Source organism: Homalodisca vitripennis, unplaced genomic scaffold, assembly GCF_021130785.1.
Source record: "Homalodisca vitripennis isolate AUS2020 unplaced genomic scaffold, UT_GWSS_2.1 ScUCBcl_9797;HRSCAF=18412, whole genome shotgun sequence".
NCBI classification, from domain to species: domain Eukaryota; kingdom Metazoa; phylum Arthropoda; class Insecta; order Hemiptera; family Cicadellidae; genus Homalodisca; species Homalodisca vitripennis.
The window spans coordinates 4,896-14,245 of NW_025785908.1; the positions used below are offsets into that span (position 1 = coordinate 4,896).

Genomic DNA, 9,350 nt, shown 5'->3' on the forward strand with positions numbered 1-9,350 from the left:
ACAGTAATCTTGAAGGTTTTTGGTCCTCATTTTCAGTGTTAGAGGTAACTCCTTAGTCATACTTTTGCATATTTAAGAAACTTACTTTGAAATTTTAACTTGACCTTTAAGATGGCTATGTTAACTTACACAGCAAACATTCTGGCATCTGCTTCCTTAATTTCATCTTCTGCTTTGATCATCTTGATTCCGAGGTATTGTTCAAATGCATTGATATTGTCTCTAAGTTGTTCAACATCTTTGTTATGGTGCACCACCTGCAACATGTTTATCCATCTTCATTACAGCACAGTACACCATCTGACTGGTCCATAATACCAACTGAACTCAATAACATAACACATTTTAGTAAAACTCAGTAAAAAAACTATAATAATAATAATAATAACTCAGTAAAAAAACTATAATAATAATAATAATATATTTATTATTTTTATTCAACAAAAGTAGCACTGATAATATCACTAATCCAACACAATTCTTTTAAAAAAAAATTACTAGTTTAAAAGTTATTTAATAAAAAGACAAAAATTGAAAGTACGTCAAGAATTAAGGAATGCTTGTTGTATGTACCAAAAGAGTAAAGTAATATTTACAGTCGACATCATCACATGCTACCACTAATTCAGTTATTATTTGGCCAAACACAGCCGAAGAATGTTTTAATAAATTCCAAAAACACCAATGAATTTTTATTGATAAAATCATACTTTTGAAGTTCAACTATTTGGAAAGAAAGAGATTGTCTGGAGGTGGTCTCAGAAGGGTCCATCACCAAGACTTGTCAGCAAAGAGAGGTCAGATACTTTTTGGACAAACTTGTACTCAAGATTGCATACATAAACAATAGTACAATCACGTACATATCATATTATGTGTGTTAGAGAAGCAGTTCTCATAAAAAATAGGTTGTCAATGGAAAACGATTATGAAGGTTGAGCTATATTTTAATCCAATTCTAAGTTATTTTTATGTTTACCTGCTTTTTTTAATTGCATCAAGAACACTGCTTATACACTGTGATATCCTGTGTTTTTGGACCATAAGTTACTGCACAATCCTTGTCGGTGTTGCCCAACTATTTTTAAAACAAGTTCAAAATAAATTTCAAAATCTGACATTAAGAAGGACATACTTACAGAGTTAGCAATGAAGAAGTATATTTTGTTCTTAGGGTAATCAAGTTGGAGGAGCTTATCAAATGCTTCTCTGATGAATGGTGTTGGCACAGCCACATGAACAGCAATCACAACGGTTGGGTAATCTGCTTCAGAAATCTATGACATCAAAGTGAACACTATAAATTAATGACCTATTCAGTGCCTTAACTTCTGAGTTTGCTAAATTAATCTAGAATAAAATTTTCGAAAGGTGGAAAGGGAAGCGATAAGTTGAAAAAATATACCATAAAGGAACCAGTTAAATATACAAATCGCTACAAAACTTTTAACATTATCTTTACTTACTTTCTGTATCTCAATATTGTTTTCTTTGCAGCCAATGCAACCTTCCGCGGCTGTCCAGTATTCGGCCAGATAATTGGCCAATGTGTTGAGTTCCAATTTAGAGATGCCATTGCCATGAAATACCAGAGGCTTTGTGCCATATACTACATTCAACAGAGTTCCTTGCACAATGTCCACATCATCTGCAACACAAAGCAGGAATACCTGTTGTATCATTCATAGGTAAGAGTTTAGAGATGCCATTGCCATGAAACACCAGAGGCTTTATGCCATACACCACATTCAGCAGAGTTCCTTGCACAATGTCCACATCATCTGCAACACAAAAGCAGTAATACCTATTGTATTATTCATATGTAAGACTTTAGAGATGCCAATGCCATGAAATACCAGAGGCTTTATGCCATACATCACATTCAGCAGAGTTCCTTGCACAATGTCCACATCATCTGCAACACAAAGCTGGAATACCTGTTGTATCATTCATAGGTAAGAGTTTAGAGATGCCACTGCCATGAAATACCAGAGGCTTTTATGCCATACATCACATTCAGCAGAGTTCCTTGCACAATGTCCACATCATCTGCAACACAAAGCAGGAATACCTATTGTATTATTCATAGTAAGAATATAGAAAATCCACCTCTCCAGACCAAAAAGTACACAACTTCAAATCACCTACATCCACATTTTACAGATTTGTGAATGTTTCAATGAATCAAAAATTTACAACATACTTGAATATTAGTAGCAACAATAATTAATAGCTAGTTTATAAAATTTTCATAAAGATTACGACAAATTTACTTCTTACGAAGTAAGAAACATTTGCTAACTCCCCTAAAATCCCAAACCACAGCAAATGCGTGTTTACTTGTGAGTTGATGTTGTTTTAGCCTGAAAAATTTAGTTCCTTTCAATTTTAGTTATATTTCAAAAGTGGTAGCTACAATATAAAATCCAGTAATTGTGAAATATGTAGTATTATTTGAATTTATGAATATTTGCTTCTTGAATATGTAGTGTAATATACTACTACTATACACTTTAAATAAATGGTTAAACTTAATTTGTATTCTGATGATTATAGCTAGAAATAATAAATAACTCAGTATGATACAAATGTGAACTTTAAGGATGATAAATGATGAAAAAAAAAAATGGGTACCGTTTAGGGTATCTTAAAATTAAAATCACGGGACATTAATTGCGATAAAAGATAGGAATAACATTACAGGACTAATGTCTTGTTAATTAAATGTTTAATACGGTTAGTTATTAAATAACCTAATCCTATAGCCTATTGACAGATGATACGAATAAAATGACAACTAACTATGTACAGTACTTATATCTAGGCTATTCTTACGATCTAGAAAATTGTCTCAAATCAAAGATTATTAATATTTCATTAAGCCACTACGTTGGACGCCAATTTTGTAATATACTACTACTATACACTTTAAATAAATGGTTAAACTTAATTTGTATTCTGATGATTATAGCTAGAAATAATAAATAACTCAGTATGATACAAATGTGAACTTTAATGATTGATAAATTGACATACAGGTTTGAATTTTGAAACAAGATGGAGGGATATACAATTAATGGTAAAGTTTTTTAAATACAGTTCTCAAAATTTTAGGGCAGGGTGGGTCGTGCTAGTTAATGAAATAGGAAATATTAGGTATTTGATTTTAATAAAATATATATTGTAATTTGAAAAATAAATTTTGTTAAATTTTTATTATATTAATTTTGAATTGTTAGCCAAATCGAATGTTCCTGGGTTTTTATGTTTTTCCAATGGATCACTGTTTAAATTTAAAAGGAATTTTCTCACCCAAATGTCTGTCTTCTGCCTTCTCTGTACTTCAGTGATAATATGAATTTAATAAATTAATCTTTCTTTTGAACCAAATACTGCTGAATAAAATGTAACCAGTTTCTTTCTTTAAAATAATAATCTTGCTTCACTTCTTCTATATTTGCCTCTCTCCTCTCAACTTTTAAAACTCTGCTCTCTTCACTCAAACAATCATCCCTGCACACTGTATCACTGACTTTTGTTTACTTTATAACTTTTGAGTTTTCTATGTAATAAGGTGAATTTTGATATATTTAATTTTGTATTTTATTATTCTTTGTATTACAATTTGAGACAATTTATAAATAATTATTCCTTAATTATTTAATTATTATTACTAATAAATTTCTAAATTAAATTAAGTATTGAAATGAATGTGAGATGGGTGTATGAAATGAGTCATTACACTAGTTAAGAATAATCTCCATTGACGTTTGATGCACATGTTGATGCAACTTCCATACGAATTGAAACTAGAATGTTAATAACACCAATCTAGATTAGGGCATTTAATGTAAAGAGAAAAAACTATTAAATCTGGCAGCACACTTATCTACAATACTAAGAAACCTAGAGGAAAATTTGTGTTTCAGAGCTTCATCACTTTATGTGATTTGTTCCCTCATCAAAAACCCTTTTTGTAACAATTTTGTTAACAGATGAAAGTCTTTAGACCTTGGTTGGAATAGTATTGTTAATGGTCATTTGTTTGACCATCTTCATTATGCGTGTTCTAACTTGTTTATACAGCATTATACATAATCTTTTAACAGAAGGCTCTTTCAGTGCGTTATCATAGTAAACACATTTCAGTTGACAGTTAAAATGTATTTAGTTCCTTCCAGTGTGACAGGAAATTCTAGTTGAGTAAGGATGGGGAATTAAGGCCACACATAATATAGTGGTATAGATAGTACTATCTGAGTCATGACACCTTTGAAGAAGGCGAGACTTCTCTGTTTCAACCTCAACCACTCTCAGTGGGCAGGTGAGAATGTACTCTCACATTTACACTTGCAAAAACTCTTAAACACTAAGTGAGACCCACTTACTCCAACAATCATCTTCCGCACTAAAATTGATGTATTGATAAAATTATTTCCTTTCTTTAACATCTAGAAATTTGCAGTTACTGATGTGCTGCTCCTGGACATATATATTTGGATATCCACATGTTTGTGACAACATTGTACTTTACGGTATCCAGTGTACTGTCTACTAACAGGTACAAAACAGCCAAAAGTGAACACTCCTGAGGCAACATCAACGTAGGAAAGTAAACTTTTTCATCTTTCTATTTTGTACACAGAATTATAACAGCCTAAACCAATTGTTTCAGCTGAATTACTTGCAAATGCTATAAAATTGTACTGTCTATTGACACATAAGAGGGTGGTCTGAAAAGTTTCCAACCTAACAAATAAATATTAAAAGACATTTTTTTCAAATTAAAAGATTTTTCCAATGAAGTCTCCTTGTAACTCTACACATTTTTCCTAGTGATGCTCCCATCTCTGTAGCCTGTCCAAATGGCATTCTTATTTGTAAAATAATTATTTACAAAGGTGATTGCCTCTTTAATGAAAATCTTTGTCCTCAGAGCACAATTTTTTGATGAGGGAACAAAAAGAAGTCATTTGCGGCTAGATCTGGTGAGTAAGGCGGATCGTCAAGCAGTTCAAACCATAATTCGTGAAATTTTCAATGTGGCAGGCCGGTCAGGTGTGTAACGGTGTGTGTTAGCTGGATGAAACAGGATTTTCTTTTTCTGCAAATGCGGCGGCAGTTTTCCCGCAAGTTCTGCCTTCAACTTGTCAAGTAATGATGCATAGTATGCTCCTGTAATGGCTTTTACTTTTTAAAGATAATCAATTAAAATAACTCCATTACTATACAAAAAAACAGTTGCTATCACTTGACCAACCGAAAAACAATTTTTACTTTTTTTGGAGCCCGGTTTTCCCTTTGCAGTCCCAATGTTTAGACTGTATTTTTGTTTTGGACAGATGGAAAAAGGTGTATCCAAGATTCATCTACAGTAATTAATCGGTTGCAAAACTCGGATTTATTTCACCTTAAATGCGCCAAAAGAGCATTGGAAATGTTCATTCGAACACGTTCTTGGTTAATGTGAGCAAACGCTGCACCCAACGCGCGGGCAGCTTTCCCATGCCTAAATGTTGATTTAATATGAGACAAACATGTTTTTTTTGACATGTTCATAACCTCTCCTACTTCTCTCGGCGGTCATCTAGCATCATTTGGTGAAGTTTGGTGATGTTTGCGTTGGTAGTTGCAGTTTTTGGATGTCCCAAATGTTTATCGTCTCCCAAGCTCTTACAGCCACGTTTAAATTCAGCAGCCCAAAATTTCACTGTGGTAAATGATGATACAGAGTCCCCATACACAGAATCCAACTCATTTTTGATTTGCAAAGGCATATATTTAATGACAGCTCGATACTTGATTTTGTGCATTTTCACAAAAAAAAATAACATCAACTCACTTAAATGACTGTTACATAAAAAACTGCGCGTCCAAAATGGCTGAAACTTTTGTGAGTAACTGAACATACAACGAAATTCACTAGCTTTTATTTACAAGTGCTGCCATGTTTACGTTGAGGTCAGAAACTTTTCAGACCAACCTTAACATAAAATAATTCACATTTTTTTAAAGAAAAATTTATGGTTAAAAAGGTACTTTTTGAATAGATATGTTTATATTTTTAAAAGTAATATCTACAACACACTCTTAATTTATACAAGGGATGACAATCATTTTTGAACATTTACATAGATAGGCATGTACAATTACAATATTAATAGTAAAAGTGATGTAATACTGAAAAGTCAGTTATTATTTATTACTTTGTTGAGTTCATATTATTATTAGTTCACACTAACCTGTTGTTACAGCTTTATGCAAAACTTATTATTATTATGTTGAAAATGGAGCTTGTATTGGCTACTATTAAACTTAATTACAGTTAAGTTAATTTTAACCCTTATAACGTCACAGACGCCGTATGGCGCATAGACAAACTATCTCCAAACGGCAAAGAAGCGGTACGGGCCGCATCGACACAAAACTGCGTCTATAGCAAATTTAAGTTCCTTTTAAATCCGATCGTATGCGTCAACCATGTGTGTGGGTTATTGACCTATGTCAAGCGTCAAAATATAGCTGTCGCGTTACATTGTTTGAAGCAATAGACGCGGTGTTTAGACACTCTCCCCGCCACACGGCACAGACGCCGTACAGCGCGCGCGCTTTTGTTTGCAGTTTGGCTTCATGTAGTGCCGTGTCTAACCATCGCTGAGTCGGTTTCCTTCGTCGTGTTTTCTGTTTATATGGTTTTTATTTATTTTTAATTTTTATTATATATAATTTATTTTAATTATATTTATATAATTGTCTGGTAATGTTTATAGTTTAGCTAATAAAATTTTGTGAGCCTTTTATTTTGACTTTATTTTATATCTACAATTTAATGTCCCATAAATATATGTACGTACAAGATAATTTTAAAATTTTCACTTTTTTATACTTACCATAATTATAGAAAGTAAAAATAAAAATGAACTTTACACATTAAAAATTTTTTTTTTAATATTGTGCTGTTTGCTGGAAGTCGTGAAAAGATATACTGACGTTATAAGGGTTAAGTATTAGTTTTGTGTGTTTTAAATGTAATAATTAAGTTATTATAATTACTTTACCTGAAAAAAAAAAACACTTAAAACAAATATTTTTAACAAAAACATGGATTTTACAACAATATTTTCTATAAAATAGCACATTATTGTAAGTCCTAAATAACAGCGGACTAGATGATCAATCTTCACACTTTTCGATTGATGTACTGATTTGATGGAATTTATCTGGGTCTCACTAGGGGTTAGATTTTTAATATTGTTCATTTGTTTATTTTTATTCCACTAAATAATGTTAGCAATTAATTTCATTTTAACATTTGTATGTAAATTATGCTGATGAATTAATGTTCATAATGATGGCAAATTCATTACAGTATGCACTTTTTACTATGTTTTTTGGTTGCTGAAATAGGTCTGGGTTTGGCTGCTAAAGTGACCTATCATTAATCAAATAATAATATCAAACAGAATTTTGATACTAGATACATTTACAATGAAAATGAAATAAACAGAATAATGGAAAATCAGGTTAGACAGTAAAAGATGGAGGTGGGAGTCTTAGCAGAATTTAAGAGAATGGAAGGGGTAAAACTATGAGTAGTATGCTTTGTTTTATGTAGAGAGGACCACCTGCTCTTGACAAGAACAAGAATAGGAGAAGAAGGTCGCTGGAACGTCCCAAAAGGTTGGTTAGAGATGTCTTGAGTCACAGGTTTACAGTATAATGTAATTCGAGAATCTGTTCATACACCCACAGAAACGAGTGATAGTAAGTTTTGCTGGAAATCCACACTGGACACGGAACAAAAGAGGACCTGTTTTATGTTGCCATAATGATTACTCAAAAAGGGGTTTTAAAGAAACTTCAATTATAAAGATTAGCCTAAGAAAACAACGAGAGTGCAGCAGGCTATACAAAGTATGGTTACATATACTTGGAGCTGACCTGCTTCAGGGGTTGAAAAAACAAACTGACTGCCAAAGAGTCCGAGACACTGTGTTATTTTTTTATTATCTGCTATACGGGTAGATAAGATTGCTAAAGACATACCCTTGCTGTCTTTTACTCCACCAAACACGAACTAAGTTTGAAGTTTCTTGTTTAACAATTGAAGGATTGTGAATGAATGGGATTTTCTCAGGACATTTGCCATCTTTCAGTGATACAAGAACATGCCATAGGTGGTTGGTTGGCAAATGCAGACCTATTGTGACCTGTATTCTGTAGTTCAGTTTTAACAATTTAGAGTTAGTGGAGTTGGCACACAACATGGTGGTTGTGAACGCTCTGTTTATGATTTGTTTATTTTAACCTAGGTTAAATTCTGTGTTAAGGTTAGTTATTCATCTGAAGAAGAGATCAGATTGCGATTTTGAAAAGTAGTGTTACTGATTTTTTTGTATCACTGAACGATGGCAAAAGTCCGGAAGAATCATGTTTCCTTCATGAAACTAAGAGCAGCACTTGTCAGGATTGTTTAAAACTACATAATCAAAATGAACAACAAACAGTTGTATATTTAAAAACTGTGCATTATATTAAATGTTTGACTCATGTACAGTAACCTATGGCTCCATACAGATTTTGGAAGATGGCTGCCTTGTGGATCTAGCTTTATATGATGCTTCTCTCTGATGTTTTTGTCAAGGAAAAGCTTTGTGTAGTAGAGCTGATCGTCGTCAGTAGCTTTTAGTTCATGAGATGACAGAAGTTCGTACAGCTCACTGGCATATCCAATTATACCTAACAGAACCATATAAATTAATATAACACTGAATGAAGAACTCTTAGAGCAACTGAAATTTTGAAATGCAATGCTAAATAATAATAACAACATTGTTTCCTATATAAATATATATTTTGTAGCGAGGCTTTTTTAAAATAATTTTGTCCAAATGGCAAACTCCACAAATAAATATCTGAGCTTTTTTTTCAATTTCAATTTTTCCCCGATTCTCACACCATGACGGCTAAAAAGGTGGGAGGTCTACGGTGTCAGCAGTAGTTGATCACACATTACTCCTCACTACATTTCTCACTGCTGAGTTCAAGTAGCTAACTACTTGTAGTGGGGAAATACAAGTGATAGACTACTGCGACACATCGCTGACCTGCAATGCGTATTGGCTATCATGGCGTGAGATGGAAGGTTGAGAAAATAATGACTCTTGTACATTTGTGAGCTAGGATTCCATAAAAATAAGCATGCTAGCATTAAAATGCATGGTTTTATTACTATAGTTGACTCATAGCTGTGTGAGTGGCTGTAGAAAAGTAGTATTTTGAGTCCCTCTTTTCACAATTTATATAATAAAATGTTTTTACTTGTACTTAGTTTTAAAAAAATTCCAAAA

At 32.7% G+C, this 9,350-nt stretch overlaps 1 long non-coding RNA gene across 1 annotated transcript; it reads right to left on the reverse strand.

Moving 5' to 3' along the window:
* Positions 1-1,142: 1,142 nt before the first annotated feature.
* On the reverse strand, positions 1,143-8,735 carry LOC124374727. The gene is made up of 3 exons (XR_006923602.1): positions 8,562-8,735; positions 1,467-1,648; positions 1,143-1,277 (listed from the first exon to the last, which is right to left on the reverse strand). It is a non-coding gene; the product is annotated as an uncharacterized LOC124374727 (long non-coding RNA).
* Positions 8,736-9,350: the final 615 nt, after the last annotated feature.